Here is a 17,812-nt window from a genome sequence, read left to right on the forward strand (position 1 = left end):
GCAATCAAGTCTAATTACCAAGTACAAGCCCTATGTGGCCCCCGTATGTAGGAGGAGGATGCTTATGATGGAATAACTGACAATTTATAAAAAATAAAGTATTTTAATGGCGTTTATCTGATGACTACATTCATATATTAGAACAAACTGGATGTGCCCCAATGGAATTCTGCAAACCTCCACAAGACTCTTTACTGGCAAGTAATAATACATCCATCAATCCATTTTCCTCTTCACTTAACCTCAATAGGATCGTGGGTGTGTGATTTGAGACTAGAAAGGCAAGGCAGAGTGAAAAGGAACTAAAAAATGCAGAACATTTAAAAGTGATCAACTCAATATTTTCATGGTATTCATTAGGATTTTTTTCCAGATAAAATTAATGACAATTTTCTTCTTCTAATTTGTAGTTCCTGGTTGTAAAACGGACAATTCCATTATTGGCTGGAAGTACCGATACCTTGAAACAAGGCCGGGTATCGGCCTGATACGTACTCGTTCGTCTGTTTATATTTCAGTAGCAATGATTGAACTAACTCATCCAATCTTCAACAGTCTTATAAGGGTTAGAAACACCAACAAAATGACTGCAACCAACTTTCAAAAAGAATATATGTAGCTCGGATCTTTGGGTACAAACACACATTAAACCATAATGATGGTCCTCCATTATGCTAACTTCACCTCTTAACGCGCTAAGATTCCGTAATTAATGCTGGGCACATTTAAATTCAGCTTGTGAACCTGAAATTAAGTTGCGCTATTTTGCATTCTCAATGTGGTGCGTGTGTTTCCCCACCGATGAAGCCAACTAAGAAATCAGTTCGTCCCCAAGTTCAATTCTTTGTATTGTGTTTGGGGTCCACGAATAATAATAGCCTGTCTGTTTTTCTGCTCAAAAATGATGTGCGGTTTTCAAAAAGTAGCTCATGTATTTGGAGCTAGGTTTAAGTCATTTGAGAAAAATTCATTAGGAAGATGCTGTCGCCTGCCATGATTAGGCCAATTACTTGTTCATGTCTCGCTGGGAGCGAACGTGTCGGCTTTTCACAGTCCATTTCACAGTAAAAAAAAAAAAGAAGTATGATTTCACAAGCAACCAAGGGACTGTTATGCCAGAGGTTAAGAGGCACATTTCAACAGTGAAAGGGTAGATAAGCCATTTAAAGCGCTGACATTCATACTTTACAGCAGAAGCCCTAAAAGAGATGCAGATTCTTTAAACTGAAGTTTTAACTTTCTTTTGTCATAATTACAAGGACGCGATACGTCAAGTATCTGCATTTTGAGTTTATTTTGTTCTCAACAAATAGACTGACAGACAGGCCTGGTATTTTGGAGGCGATAAGACGCTCCCGGCTTGTTCTTCCCGCTGACCTTGGTTTGTGCAAAGTAAAAAAAAAAAAAAAATCAATGCTCTTTCAAAGGGACAGAAGGCAGTATTCACTTTCTGTTAAGGTGCTGTGCATCTCACCCTGAAGGTAAGACAGCCAAAGAGAGAACCTGTGCTGGTAGTTAGTGTCAGCAGGACGTTTATCTGAGCAGACAGGCCCAGACACATTCGCACAGGAACGCTTGTATGGATATTAAGGGACACAGATAGTGTATATCTGAGCAGCACTGACACGTTGCTTTAAGTCACATAATAAGAAGCCCGCTTTCTCATTTGAGCTGTTTCTTTATGTTTATGCAGATCGAAGGGCTATTCACACAGCGGAATTTACATTTGTAAAATTATTCTAGCCAGCATGTTCAAGTTCACTTAACCATGAAAAGTTTAACGTGCAAAGCTGTTTTTATACTACGATGAGTATTTGAGGCTGAGCTTGTTATGTGCCATGTAGCATATTAGCAAATCATGCATGATGACTCCACCAAAAAACTGCAAAATGCTAACAAAATGACGCTAACTTTGCCGGTATAACTAATTATTCTGATTAAACAAAAGTGTCAAAATTGGGCATATAAATGGCAACGTAGCACGTAGGCTAAATTAAATACAAAGTAAGATAAATGCCAGAAATTCCCCCACTTTTTTCTTTCATATTTTCTGAATCAGAGCAAAGATGTAACCTACTTTTCAATAGTAAGTACATTACAATATAAGTATAGTTATAGTGTTGTTTGAGACCTCAAACTCTCAAATGTACTTCAGCACAAACATTTAAATAATATTCCCTGTCAAATACAATGTATGCAATACCATTTTGATAACATTCTCTATGCACGAAGTGACATAATGATAACTGCAATATTGCGATATTGAAATTGCCACAATGTCGTCGTCATCATGTCACGATATTAAAAGCAGAACATCTGTTAAAAGGTTAGGTTGTATTCCATTTGTGTAGTTCTAGCACCCTCTGGTGGTTAGTTTATTAGGGAAGTTTTATTTTAATTAGGAATGTTTTGGCCACTGCAGTGATTATCTCTCATGTAAATCAGTCATACAAGCAAATATATTCAATTTTTTTTCTTGCAATATCGTGAGTTCTTACACAGTTATTTTAAATATCGCCAACCTCCCCAAAATATTGTGATAATTATTGTATCGTGAGGTTCACATCGTGATATTTATGGTATCGTGATGTTTGGATATCATTACATCTCTATGCACAAAATCGTTTCTCTTAAATTAGGTAATTGATGGAGAATATTAAGCTTCTACTAATCTCTTGTACACTTGTAGTTTGAAACTCTATATGTAAAGTGCCTAGAGACAACTTCAGTTTTGAATTGGTGCTATATGTCATAAAGTACCCATAAAATAACACTCACTCGTGTATAATACGCCACAAAAATCACCCTTAACTCTTTCACTGCCATTGACGTTTATAGACGTCAAGTAAAAACCTACGGAGCACTGCCAATGACATCTAAAGACGTCATCCAATTTTTATTTTTTTGAAACGGGTGCGGGCAAGGCTTCCGGAGCTGTGGTGAACGTTTCCAGCCGGTCTGTTGTGCCTAATGACTATTTTTGGCCCCTAGAGGGCAGCGATGACTCTCTTTTGACAAGATCGGGTGGGCGTCAGTAGAGGCGGAGCTAGAGCGTCGAGCAGGAGATGAGAATGGAAGACAAAGGAAAAATGGCGGCCGGTCGCGAGGAGCTCACGCCCGAGCCGTTTTTTTCAAAGACCAAAAGCATCGTTGAAAGAGCACATTGATGACGACGATTTATCATCATCGATGATGATGAAGGTGAATCCGAGCTTGACGGCGAAATTGGAACCGCTGACGCGGCGGCTATGACGGTGTCGTAACGCGGAGCGCAACCGAGCACGCACAGGCGGACCTTCGATCGGACGACGGAGAGTGCCCCGAGTCCAATGCATATTCATCGGAGGAAGTGTGTACAGTCTGCTACTTGCTTTTTATTCCCCGGAAAAAAAGGCCGTCAAGAAAGTGTAACGTTTGCACGCAAAACGGACCAATGCGAAAGTGAAAGTAAACTGTTGTGCGAGTCGTGGCGTCTCCTTGCACGCAGGAGAGTGTTACAAAAGGAAAAACTGTATTTGAAACATCCACATAATTGTAAGTAGTACCACAGTTGCACACATTTGTAAATAGTTTGCGAAATTGTTTTGTCAAATTGTTACACTGTTGAATGGAAATAAACGTATTTTGCAATCAAAAAACACTTTTTCATTGTTGGTGAAAGCGTTTTACAGAAGTAAAGCACTATTTAGGCGTTTGTGGCATCATTCATGGACAAAAAGAAGTGTACAATTCACTAGAGTGCATGAAATACCATCATTTCACAAAAAGCTCTTTTTCTCCGTTTTTTGTTTCAAAACAGAGAATTTCGGTGAAAGTAACCATTTTCTATTGTTGATTACTGAAGAACGGAATAAGGTAGAAACAAACTTTTTTTTTCTGATGAAAGCTGAGAGTCCAATCTTTCATTTGGTAGTATGTGTGTTTCCATAGTCCAAACACAACATTTTCTGTGGACCTTGAAAGATCACTCAAAATGCTTAAATCGGCTGGCAATGGGGACAACCCGTTTCTGAAAACGTCTGGCAGTGAAAGAGTTAAAAAGCCGCCCCCGTACTTGAGAAAAATACGGTCCAACTGCAACTGACAACAACAGAGGCCCCAGAATTGAACCCTGTGGAACACCATATGTTGTCATACATGTGATTTCACTCATTATCGCACATATTCATCCAACCACTTTCTTTCTTTTGCTCGACATAGTATGAAGGGATTAAATGAATAAAGTGATTACCTGCAGCCAAAGAGGGCAAAGCCAGGCATGACATCCCAAATCATCAGAAGCCCTGAGGCTGACTCACCAAACTTGGGGTTTGATCGAACCTAGGTTAAGAACCACTGCTCTAAAAAATATAAACATTTTTCATTTCTTATTAAGTGTCCTGCATAATATCGCGTCTTGATATGCGATGGGCCCATACCATTACTCTGAAATAGAGTAGGAAGGCCCCATTGGATTAACAATGCACTGTAGCACAGAGACACTGTAGACTTCTTTAACTGTTTTGTCAAGGAGATGCTGACCATAAGGACCAGGCCTACAGATTTAGATGTACACTATTGGTTACCTTCACACAAATGGGAAAATCCATCGAAGCCCATTAGCACAATTGCTGAGTCTTGCGTGTCTAATTGCATACATCGATCTGTGCACAACCTCAACCAGTTGAAATGAAAATATGAAATTAAAGAGCTTGAGTGGTCAGATAAAGGATTTTATGCCACATTATCTGATGTTGAGAATTTTAAATGGAAACAAGAGAGAGCCTGAATTTATGAGGCATTGTTTACTTTGTCCAGATCACCGCGTTGTTTCCATTTGGGATCGGCTGAGAAGACTCAATATTGCTGAAAAAGCTTGTGTCATCATGGAAAAGTACTGTCCGAATGTACAATTTTTGTCAGTTTAATCTCTTAATCTGTTGATATTTTCTAAACCCATTTACATTTTTGAATGATGGCAAGCACCGGGAGGGACAATAAAGGAAAACGGATAATGAGCTGCTTAACAGCTTAATGGAACGGTGCCGTAGCCTGCGAGCCATGACAGCCGTGATTGGTAGTTTGTTTACAACACTACCCTCATTATGTTCTGGCCCGCCTGTTTTCTGGCACACTACAGACGTGGATTATGCCAAGTAAAATCTGGACTAACCGCAAATTAAATCTCATCACCACCATTCATGCATATTTTTCCAACTTCAACCAATTAAAATTAAGTTCTGATTATTTGATAAATGTAATGGTATTGTGAGTTACTGTAAATAGGAAAGGAGATTTTTTTTCCCAGTTTTTCTATTGTTGGACAAAGATGACCGAAAGTGAGTCTTGCCTTGGGTGGTATTGATGTCCTCATGCGAACCAGTGAGAGAAACAATCTGAGCCCACAAGGCGAACGCTGTCCCGAAGCAACATAAACTTACTGTTACAGTTCATCACCAAACACATTGTTTTCCACACAGCTCATTGCTTGGTCTAAAGCCACATTTTTCAACATAATGTCACATATTTTCTGGAGCATAAACACAGAGAATTGTGTAGTTATTTTTGTCCACCTGCATAACCGAATAAAAGACGCAACAGTGGCATGTGAAGAGAGGCTGCTATTTTCTGAAAAGTGTTGAGAAAGCTTTTGCCTTTCATTTGCATTTCAAAAAGTTGCACTTGGGGATCCTCGCCGAGCCTAACGGCTTGAGCTTCATCCCCCAAACAATGACATCATCTATCCAAAGCAGCGCTCAGCCTGAGCACTTCTGTTCGGACCTCTAATTGGCCGGGCAGGAAGTGCCAGGAGGGACATTACATTGCAGTCTTAAATGGCTACTTTGGGCTGCTGCACTGGATATTTAGTGAGCCTGGGTCATTCTCTATCCCCAGAGAGTCAGTTAGGAGTTTGCTATATTGCCTGGAAGAAAGTGCCAAGACATACAATGTGCTGTAAATGACACGATTCTGCGGTGAGGTCCCTGGATACAGTCAGTTGGGGTGAAATATTGTCCCTAGGCATTTGACTAATGAGGTATAAATAACCATCAAATTCTTACTCACTTATTTTATTTTTTTTTTTACATTTATTTGTTGTTCAATGACTACGGTAACATGCAATATTCAAGTTAAGTTAATCATTCTGGTTAACCTGTTTACATGAGTTCGTCCTGCATACAAATGTCTTTATATTCATGTCAATCATCACACTTATAAATATAAATGGTTTCCTCCTCGCTCCAAAAGTCTGGTTCTGACCTGCGCCGCCATGTTTCACCATTAGTCAGTTGTTTCAAATTTTTTAAGCAAATTCATTAAAAATCTTTGGCGAATATTGAGAGGAGACTCCGCCGCTGTAGGTGGCAGTATACACCATAGAGATGTGATCCACCAGTACTTTAAGAGAAGAAGAACAGGAAGCGACTGCGCTGTGCGATGACGTTGTGTGAGTTTGCTTTTGCAATTCTTGATAAACCGTAGCGTTTTTTTTTTTGCTTTTTTCCATCTAAAATTGCATTAATATTCGCTTCTTTAATTAATTCCAAAAATATTTCTGTTTCGTCGTCCCCCCAAACATATCTTACTTTATCGTCTGCCATTGCTTTGGGACTACAAACGTACGTGTGACTTAATATCCAGTCAAAACGTGCGTTTATTCGCAAAACCTGATTCCATAGCCATTTTCCTATTTTTGGTTCGCTTCAAAATCCACCCCCGCCAAGCGTAAAAACTTTTTGGCGAATTTTGGGCACCATTTTGAATTTCTAGCGTTTTCATTCAGTTTTATTTTCGCATTTCTTGAAAATTTGAATAAAAACGGGTGGATGGAAACCCCACCACTGTTTATTTCCTGTGTTGTACCTGAACAAATTCAATGAACAAAAGTTCATGAACTCGCTCATATTTTGGGCGAACGTGAACTGAACTTAGTTCATTTTTGCAACATTGAACATTTCTATGAATGAGCTCATTCTGAGGTAGATGAACGGCTTTGAACACAGTTAATTTTTTTCTCCAGGTTGCCAGGTTTTCCCGTTAAAAAAACAGAGTAAAGACACCGTAAACGGGCCTTAATTAGGCGGGAAATGCCATTATCTGGTAACCACAGCGGAGACATACGAATAACACACATCGTTTATTTAAATACAAAACATGATTCGTTTATAAAACATTGCTAGTGCTAGCTAATGCTAAAATCGACGGCAGATCTCATTCGAATGCTAACAGAAAAAATTTGCATCATCAACTTCGGGCGTGCTATTCTTTCAAATAATTATTCTTTTCACACACAAACGCTTTGGAAACACATACACACAGATAAGATAACATTACTCAAAGGCACAATTTTTTCCCAAGCTGTGAAAAACGATTTGTATTATCAGAGCTCAAATGCGACCTTCTTCCATCTGATTGCATGCACGGCACCACACTGCCCCTAAGAGGTCAACATGCGCAGGAACAGGTATGTCTTTGTTTTTTGTTATTTATTATAAATTGTCAAGTCATGCATTATTTATTTTTGTGTACAGTATTCTTATATTACTCTCCTACAAATTTAATTTCTCATTTAAGTACAAGTAAAAAATAAATAAAAATTAAAAAACGATTTTATTTTTGGACCAATGAACGTAGTTTAACAACTGAACTAGTTCATTTTAAAATTTGTGAGCTGAACTAGTTGGCGTAAAAAATGAACACTGTTTACCGCTGCCTGAGTATTTCTGGTGGGTTGCGCGGCAGACAGAGAGAGACAGAAAATAGGTTCAGCGAGTGGCAACGTAAGATGGCCGCCGTGCATACAAATAGTTCAGACCAAGATTCCTTGCGATGAGAGCATGTTCAGAACACAAACTAAAGTTATGTTCAAATGAGATACGCGTATATAACCACATATTTGGGTTAGAAAAGCGGTAACTCGGCTCTTTTTTGAAAACCCAAATAAGAGCATATGCGCATTAGAACGTGTTATTGATTCATAAAAGTCCTTTAACCAACAATAAGCATGACCACCTTCTCCATTGCTTCACTCTGCCTGACGACTCTAGAATACAGTCACAGCCTTTGTGTCTGACATACAAACATCCAAATGATTTGCTTGTCTAATGAATCCCTAAGCTGAAAAGACCCAGCAGCTCTTCTGTGTCTCCAACAATGGGAACACATTTCTGGAAGATGAGATTGCACAGTTGTATGTAAATTAAGTGGAAACAATCCCGACGCTCAAAGCATTCCAGTCTTTGGCTGCAAACTGGTTATTCGCTATCTCCCTTGCTTGTTTCCTCTCTCCTTTTTTCTCTCTGTGTTCAGTGTTCTGAAGATACAGTTCTAAAAAAAAAAGTATGCCATTGTTGAAAATGATGATCAGATAACTATATTTCTAATTAGGAAGAGACTGATCAAATTACACATCTTGATTAGAAAGTACACACTCAATTTCTTTTGTCATGTGGCATTTAGCGAGTGTCTCTGCCTCCGGGTTTGTCCCCACATGGGTTCCGAGGTCTCTGCTTTTCCTCAAGGTGACTAATTGAATTCCCCTGATTTGGCTGACCTTCCTCGAGATTGTTTTGATGACGATGATTTCCTGTCCTATTGCCTCAGCAGCAAGCGCCGACAGAGCAAGTGAAGGCTGCTGGTTTATCTTTGTGGCTCTGAGATGAAATGTGAAGTGAGCTGTAAAGAGATCTCGTATGTCACTTGGGTTTAACTATTGTATGCAGAAACATGAATCCCAGTAGATTGGCAGAAAAAGTATTGGAGCTCGGTAAAATGTTGATGGGTTTTGGAGGTCATTTGAAGTGGCAAACATATTTCATGCGCAACAAGTATGATCTATAAAAAAGGACGGTATTTACTAGGATCCCTGTATCGTAAGGGTTTAGCATCAGTCTCCAATGTAGTCAAATCAAAACTCCTGCCTGACTTCAACAACCGCTTGCTCTCTCGTCAACATCCTCTGCCGCAATTATCACATTCTAACGTTATCCGTCGGAAATCCCAAGATTACTTCACGGACAGTAAAACATACATTAACATGTATTATCATGACTTTGTTAGTGAACAGATAGTTCATTGAGGTCAGATTTCTAAATAGAAATCTTGGTGGCTTATTTTGAATATATATTTTTTCTAGTATGGAAGATAGTGGTTGTCATTAATTAATTGGTCGGACGACTGATTTTATTAATTGTATGTCTACATTTAATTTTTTTAAAAAGCACTTCCACCAACTGCATTGGAGCCAAGAAAATGGACTAGTTAGTCGAACAACCCGGACTTCAGGTGTGAAACATGACTCATATACACAGTATGGTGTGTTTAGATTGGATTTAATGAGAAGCACTATAGAAGAGCAATCACTTCCAAAATTGCCGAATCACAGCATGACAGCAGGCCATTAGTACGAAAGCGTGGAACTGCCAATGTGGAGTAAAAAAAAAAAAATTCACTGGCAAACTTATTCAAATTTATTTACAAATACGGTTGAACATATTTAAATATGTTCAAATGTATTTGTTCAAAAGTATGTTCAGCAAATATGTTTGAACATACTTGCAAATATGTCCAAATATAAATTTAAATATATTTGAACAAATTTTTTTTAAATACGTTCACACTTACTTTTAAATACATTCGAACGTACTTAAAATACGTTCGACCATATTTGCAAATATGTTCGAACTCACTTTTAAATACATTTGAACGTACTTTTAAATACATTCGAACGTACTTTAAAATACGTTCGACTGTATTTGCAAATATGTTCGAACACACTTTGAAATCCATTTGAACATACTTTTAAATATGTTCAAACGTACTTTTAAATACGTTCGAATGTACTGTTAAATATGTTCGATCGTATTTGCAAATATGTTCAAACGTACTTGCAAATAAGTTTGAAAATACTTTTAATTATATTACAACGTACTTTTAAAAACGTTAAAACCCACTTTTAAATACGTTCAAATGTACTTTTAAATATGTTCGACCGTATTTGCAAATATGTTTGAAGGTACTTTTAAATAAGTTCAACAGTATTTGCAAATATGAGTTTTCCATAAAAAATGTTCACGCCACATTCCGTACATTATGCTAAAATGTGGGTGAGTAACATTTTGCACCATGATCCGTTTGTCTCTTAGTATCATTTAAATCTAAATACTAGAGTTGGACACCAGTTGGATGACGTGTGACAGTGAAAACAATATTTCATGCAGTTTGCCTCCCATTATCCGCATTTCCCACAGAGCTGCATCATTACAGGTTGCTTATCTTTTCCTGCGTTTTAACTGCCAATTCCTTATTCTCTCGGCGGCGTATAAACCTGTGAGTGAAAGCTGGGTATATTACTTTTTATTGCCCTGCAATGGAAAGTCACTGTGATACAACTCTAATCTTGGGACAGGCGGTGATATTCTTTTACATGGCGGAGGGCTGGCTCAGTCAATGCACAGATGACTGATAAGAATAATCTTTTAACAGGGGTGTTTATATCTCGCACTACTGGCCACTGCAAAAACAGTTGATCCTCTCTGTGGGGAAGTTTTGCACCTGAACAAGTGCAACGAATGAAAGTTCATGAACTTGTTCATATTTTGGGCGAACGTGAACCGAACGTAGTGTATTTGTGCCTGATGAACGCTTTTGTGAATGTACGTAAGCGTGTAATTGACAGTGTGGAGTAAATATTTTTGGCTGGCAAATAGATTTGAATGCAATTGCAAACACGTTTAAATTATATTTGTGAGTATGTTCAAATGTACTTGTAACCTAAATCCTAAAAACTAGAAGAACAAAAATCATGCACTGCAGATATAAAAATAAATCATAAAAATTACAAATAAATTAAGTTTCTTTTTTTCTTTTTTTAGAGCAATGATGATGACATGTCAAATCGGTAAAATTATTTTAATTTTTAATTAACGAATGAACAAAAAAAAAAAATTAAGTTAACTTAAATTTGGAACATATTAGGATAATGTAGGCCAAATGCTAAAAAAAAATGTTTTTAGCATTTAGCCTACATGTATATATTTGCGAATAGGTTAAACATACTTGCAAGTACGCATAAACATATTTGCAAGTACGTTCGAATGTTTTTTCAAATACATTTGAACATATTTAAATATGTACAAACGTGCTTGCAAATATGTTTAAACATACTCCACATTGGCAGTTCCACGCTCTCCATGAGAAGTTGTCAATACAAACAGATTTATTTTTGCTTTAACATCTCACTGTTCAAAATAATATATTTGATACTGTATATCCTTATAATGTAGCTAACTCATTTCTTTTAATGTTACTTGCAACGCCTTTTATTCACTCTTATTGCTCTGACCGAAATGACTTTCTCCATGTGGCTTGAATGCAGAATGCAGAACAATTTTATTCACTCCCATAATGGAATTGGTCTGGCTTGAGGCTACACAGCAAGGTGCCACAGCGTCAAAAAAACAAGTTATAAAATATTTAACACACAGCATGACCATTCAAAATATATTTTAATTGAGTTTTCAAATTCTACATAACCTGCCCTTAACAATTAATATATTGTATAATACAAAATCTACTCCGGGTCTCACCTATGATCAGCATGTACTGTAGCTTGGCAATCTCTTTTGAAATCTTATGATATCACCCCAGCCAAGAGGTTTTTGAACCTCTTATTATAACTTCGGCACATACTCGCCCGTCAGGGAGAGCAAGGTGTCGTTCCCAAAGAGAGCGCCTCACTTCCTCTGCCTCTGTCTGTCAGCCAGCAGCTTATTAAAGTACTCCCAGGCTGCAAGTGTCAGCCAGGGAGCGTGGACCATTATGATTTGCTCGTAGCCCAGTGTGGGCCTTTAACCTTGGGCTACAAAACGGCAGGTGCTTTCATATGGCTTGTAGAAGGCATTTTTTTAGACTGATAAAATGTTATTGCCTGGCAGAAGTCTTTAAGCTTTTGTGACGTTTAACAAATAAGGGATGCATGTTAATGACAAGCATTTCTATCAAGGACTAATGCACAGCAATGGGTGGATTGTTATTATGACATTCATTCTAAAAAATACGGAAGCGTATTGCATTCACTTGAAAAAACTAAAACAAAACAATTTTTTTGGGGCAGCTTTGTTTTTTAGAGTATTTTTTTATTTTATTTTCTTTTTTTCTGAATATTAATTTTCTGTTTTACTGAATTTTTTTTTCTGTCAAAAAATATTCAGAAAAACAGGCTGAAAAAAATTATTCAGAAAAACAGGAGGAAAAATTACTCAAAAAAAAACAGGGAAAACATAATTTAAAAAAAGAGGATTTTTTAAAATATTTTTTTTAACAGAAAAAAAAAATATTCTGAAAAACAGAGCAGGTGTTCTGTTTTTCTGAGTATTTTTTTTTAAACTCTGAACTCCAAGTGACTTGTTGCAGACTCGCTAATAGCGGAATCGGACACTTTCCGGCATACCTCTCTATATGCAATAAGATGGTCATGTTTACTTACTGGCTCTCAATAAAGGAATGAATGTGTATACTGTATTGTGGTTTATTCTCTAATCTCTGAAGAAAACCCCTTTTTTTTTTTTAAATATTCAGAAAAACAGGAAAATAATTATTTTATAAAGCAGTGAAAATTACTCAGCAAAACAGAAAAAAACCTAAAAAAAACAGTAAAAAAATATTCAATAAAACTGAAAAAAAAAATACTCAAAAAACAAAGCTCCCATAAAAATTTGTCAGAAAAACTTTTTTTTCAAGTGAATGCAATACGCTTCCGTAAAAAAAGTAAAATACGATGAACTATATAATAATCACCTCACCATTGTGCAACTGACATCAAGTGCTGTGAACATTTTCCTGCTCACAAATGAGATACATGCCGAAAGTTAGCCTCATTTAAATGTGCAAACAATACATTTGTCCCCTCCTGACTTTAGTCTGTCATTGTTTAGAAATTCCTATGAATATATATAGCTTTCCCTATGGATGTGTACACTGTTGAGTGACACATTTTGCATTTTCAGAAGTTTGTTCTGAACTGTGGACTCCTCAGTGGCTGCGTCTGACTAATTGGTTGTTTTCTCTAAGTTTAAGCAACACAGAGTGCTGTAAAAAAATAAAAATAAAAAGCAACAGTTACATACATAAGACCCTTTGAAAATGGAAAGGTTAGGAAGTCAAATGACTGAAAATATGACGTTAAATTGGAAGCAAAGTCTTACAAAGCCAAACATAAAAAGCACTGTGTGAGATGACATTCCAGGTCCACACAGCCAAACAACTTGACAAAAGTGAAAAGCTTGTGGTCCTTCATATGACCGTGAATGTATACCATGCATGTGTTTACATGTCAGCAGGCTGATTATGTGTGCCACCATATGTTGATGCGGTGAGAGGATATGAGCAGGTGCTGACGGTTGGAGGCTGCCTTATAAATTAAGGATGAGAGTCAATTTTGAAGAGTGAAAAGGCCTCAGAAACACGATTTGGCATCAAATTAGATTCTCACTTTAAGAACCAGCAGAGGTTGCAATCAAAGGGAGGTGCGAGCCAGTGAAATAAGTACATCAACACCGTCAAAGGCATACACAAGGGGTTTACTTTCAGTTATGAAAAACGGTAAACATTCCTCCCAGGTAGAATTGAATAATACATTTCTCTCTGTATCCTGTTTCAGACTACTCAAATAGTTTTTTTTATTCTAAGTGTTTAAATGTTATTTGTGTGTCTATGTTATATTACCAAACCATGATGTGACGCGTTGAGGCCCGTACACAAATGCGAATCAGAATCAGATTTATTGGCTAAGTATGTAAAAACACACAAGGAATTACAACCCTGGCGTTTCGCTACTTAGCCTCTCAAGTTTATTAGATAGAAAAAAACCTTCCTAACTTCAAACCTACTACATCAGACACAAGCTAAGACATAACTTATAAATATAAAATATTTAATTGTCCAAACCTTTCAGTGGATTTGTAGCATGTGAAGTGATTTTGCTACTGCTTCTTCATCCTATTGACATGTGAATTATAAAAGAAGCAATATTTTCATGATTGGTGCAAATCCGGCACGACGCAGGGCATGAATCTGCCCAGAGGCAGGTTAGACTGGATGTTGGCAATACCTATGCTTTTGTAAGTGTACCATTCTAACGAAAAATTGATTTCTTGGCTCTCTTCTTTGACATCGTATTTGTAAATTAAACATGCCCTCGACCTTCCAAGAAAAAAAAAAGAAAAAAAGGGAAAAAAAGATAGAAAAAAGGAAAAACAAGACAAGGGGTAGGAGGAAAAAAACAACATAATGTGCCTCTTTCGGGGGGCACAGTAGGGACCTGGAAAAGTTGCAATATTGTGCTGAATACTTCAAAAAATAGGAGTGAAAATAGTTTTTGCATAATTTATTGTGAGTCATTTAAATCAAGTAATGAAAGATGAAAAGCTTAAAAAAAATTCTCTTTTGAACAATGACAAAAAAAATATGGCAGTACGGAACTGCCAATGTAGAAATAAGCATTTTTGACTGGCAAGTACGTTTGAACGTATTTGTGAGTACGTCCAAACGTATTATGTTCAAACATACATGCAAGTACGTCCAGACATACTCACAAATATGTTTGAAATTACTTGCGAGTCCGTACTGTACTTGTAGGCTAAATGTTTCAAACATATTTTCTCATAATGCCACAGTGTATTGCGCATGCGTGAATGAAAAAACAAACAAAAAACTTTTTTAAAGACACATTTGGTCCACATTAACCCAATATGTTCAGAATTAAGTAGAAAACATTTTTTATTCGTAACTTTCATGATTTATTATTATGTTTGCATGCACAAGTAATACCCAATGGGAATATATGCTATGTTTGTAGCATTTAGCCTACAAGTACGTATTTGTGAGTTTCTTCAAATGTAATTGCAAGTATGATTGAACGTATTTGCAAGTACGTTCAAACATATTTAAATACGTTCAAACGTGCTCACAAAGGAGTTCGAACGTACTCGGCAGTCAAAAATGCTTACTTTACATTGGCAGTTCCACACTTCTGTACAAAAAAGTCAGAATCAAAATTGCCAGACTACATAGCAGAGACTACTTATGGACATTCCCAAATGAATAATAATAAGACAAGAAAGTTGGATGAGTGAACGCTTGACCCCATAATTTGTTGCGTTCTTTTTGTCAGATGTATATTCACAATTTTGGTGCAAAGGTTAAACCACAACAATTGACTGCGGCATACATAATCTCACCTTTGACAAAGGTCAACAAAAACCCCGTTAAGATCATCATTGATTTAGGACTGAATCATCAATGGTCAAAGGAAACTAGCATAACACAAACATAAACCCTTTCATGAAGTAGCTAAGCAAAATGAAGCCGCGATAACGGGGATGTTTTTCCCTTCAGCAAATTGCCGAATCCCTGTGAAGTTCAAAGATAATGGTGCAACTGTAACCCTTTTAAAGTGACGTATCATCCACATCATACGTAGTAATATAACCTTTCTTGCATTGTATCATCTTTCCTGCAGTAATCAAGCACACTTTTCATTTATAGGGAGAGAGCTTTGGCTCCGACTCCTCAGAAGGTCGTCTCTATCTCCCCCTCAGAGGGTAAGCCACATAAATCATGTATGCACACACCCAGTTGAGCTCCAGCTCGCCCGTTCTGCACCCCGGCACCCGCCCCGCATGCCGTGGCCCGGATCAACACCGACTCAGATGAACTCTTCAGGTGATCCCCCTGATTAACTCGGGCCCACGTCAATGAGATTACGCCATCAATTAATATGCAAACCCGGGCCATAAAGAAGAGGTAGGAACGCGACAGATTGAGCCAAGCTGAGCTAAAAATTTATACGCATAATGATGTCATCTCGATGCTTGTTGACTCAGTTGACTGACTTTGCTCGGGACCCGGCAGCTGCTTATCAAGGTGTTGGGGTTACGCAGAACGCGACAAAGTAAAATATCACCAGTTGTGAGTGTCAAATAAGAGGACACGTTCGACAATCGCCAAAGAGAGCAATGAACATGTGGTATAAAGTCAATCTTTTATCTCCTGTAATTCTACTTTTAAGGGCCTCTGCGGTGTGATCTGACTGGTTTAGGCTCGGAGGCGGGGGGGCTGAAGGGTAGTCTACACAAACGAGTGCAGTGACGCCTAGAAACACCAGTCCCAGTCCACACAGAGCCAAAAGATTGATCAAGGTCCTGTCTGAATGAAGTGAGGCAAGGCGACAAAGGTATTGTCTTTCACCTCCACTCTGTCGAAACACTAGACCCAGTGAATGTCTTTAGCGAGGAGTTCTTTGCAGTAAATGAACAGAGAACAACTTGGACCAGTAGTACTTTATACTGTATTGAGGCACACCACTGAATCAATAAGTTGGGAAAGACCCTTATGTTTTCTGTGAATTTTAATTTATCATACTATCAAGACAAGATAGGATGAAGGCTGAATTGTGACATATATTTGACCTGTCAGTAAAACTGAACAATCCAACATCAACTCAACCTAAGATGTCAAAGTTTATTTACTCTAGAAAAATGTGTGCAAAACACCACATCGACCCGCCATGTTTACATTATCACATGTTCAAAGTTGCTAGAATGCGACTTCTGTTAGCATTTAGCTTAACTTATTTACTGACAAAACCAGACAGACAGAAAGCTACACATTGGTCAGATCCACTTCTCGAGCTAGCTGATAGCGGACGCGCTGACTCGCAATAGCCGTTCTCATCAGTCACCGCCGCTAGCGGCTAGTGGCTAACAGCTAGCCATCTTGGCCAGTCGCCCACAGCCCTCATCTTTGCAAAGGCCCACTTAGCTTTAATGCTGATAGCCTCAGCCCAAAATTATTATTATTATTTTATTTGCTACAGTAATTCTGATGCCAAAATGCCGCTGCTCCCAAGTTGATTAATTATTTAATTTAATTCTTATTCTATGACGGCAATATTAATCAGAGTTCTGTGTTTAGAGTAGTGAAAGAAGATACAACAGCAAAGACTTTTTTTTTTTTTTTTACTTGATTTCCCCTTAAGAGAAATAAAAGTTCACTCTTTCTGACAAAGGCATATCTAATTATACTGTATCTGTCCAGTATGATGTTTTGTGGTTAGTGTAGCTGGAGAAATGTAGATAAGTCTGCTTTTCTTTTGTATGTCAATGTAATTAAAACAAAATCTTAGTTCAATAGTCTATATTTGCATTGCAGAGTGCAAAGACGGCAAGTGTTTTTAATGTTAGGTCACAGCATACCAGCAGTTTCAAGCTCTTTGTGTACAGATGATACTTCAGGAAGAATGTTGCTTTTCAGTGGCTGAAAAATGAGTTCTGTTTTTCAAGTGACATAACACCAGAGAGAAAAGCTTCATATAGTTCACCTTTGCAGCAATGAAATGAAGGTTGAAGGATCTTATGCACCATAGTCGTTCTTGACATGTAAACAAATAAACAAACCGACATCGTTAACGAGCAAAGAAAGTAATAAATAAGCATTCTTTCTTTTATCCTATTTTGGTTGGGTTTTTACAGAGCGAAAACAGGAAGTACAGAACCAGCTAGAAGTCAATTCTCAAGGCCCTTTACCACTCGGCACTTTGACTTTTTTTATTGAAATATTAAAGGTGAGGTCGATTCACAGTGACATATTGTAAAGAGTCACTGTCACTCCGATCAAAAAGGCACTGAAGTGAGTGAAGGGTGGCGAGGAAGAGCGAGAGGAAGCTGAGTATTTGGGGGTTTATAGAGAGAGAGAGAGAGAGAGACAGAATGAGGGACCAGAGGCTACACAAGTGGAAGTTCAATGAATGTGCAGGTGTCTGAAAGGCAGATTG

This window comes from Vanacampus margaritifer, chromosome 20, assembly GCF_051991255.1.
Source record: "Vanacampus margaritifer isolate UIUO_Vmar chromosome 20, RoL_Vmar_1.0, whole genome shotgun sequence".
Taxonomy (NCBI): Eukaryota; Metazoa; Chordata; class Actinopteri; order Syngnathiformes; family Syngnathidae; genus Vanacampus; species Vanacampus margaritifer.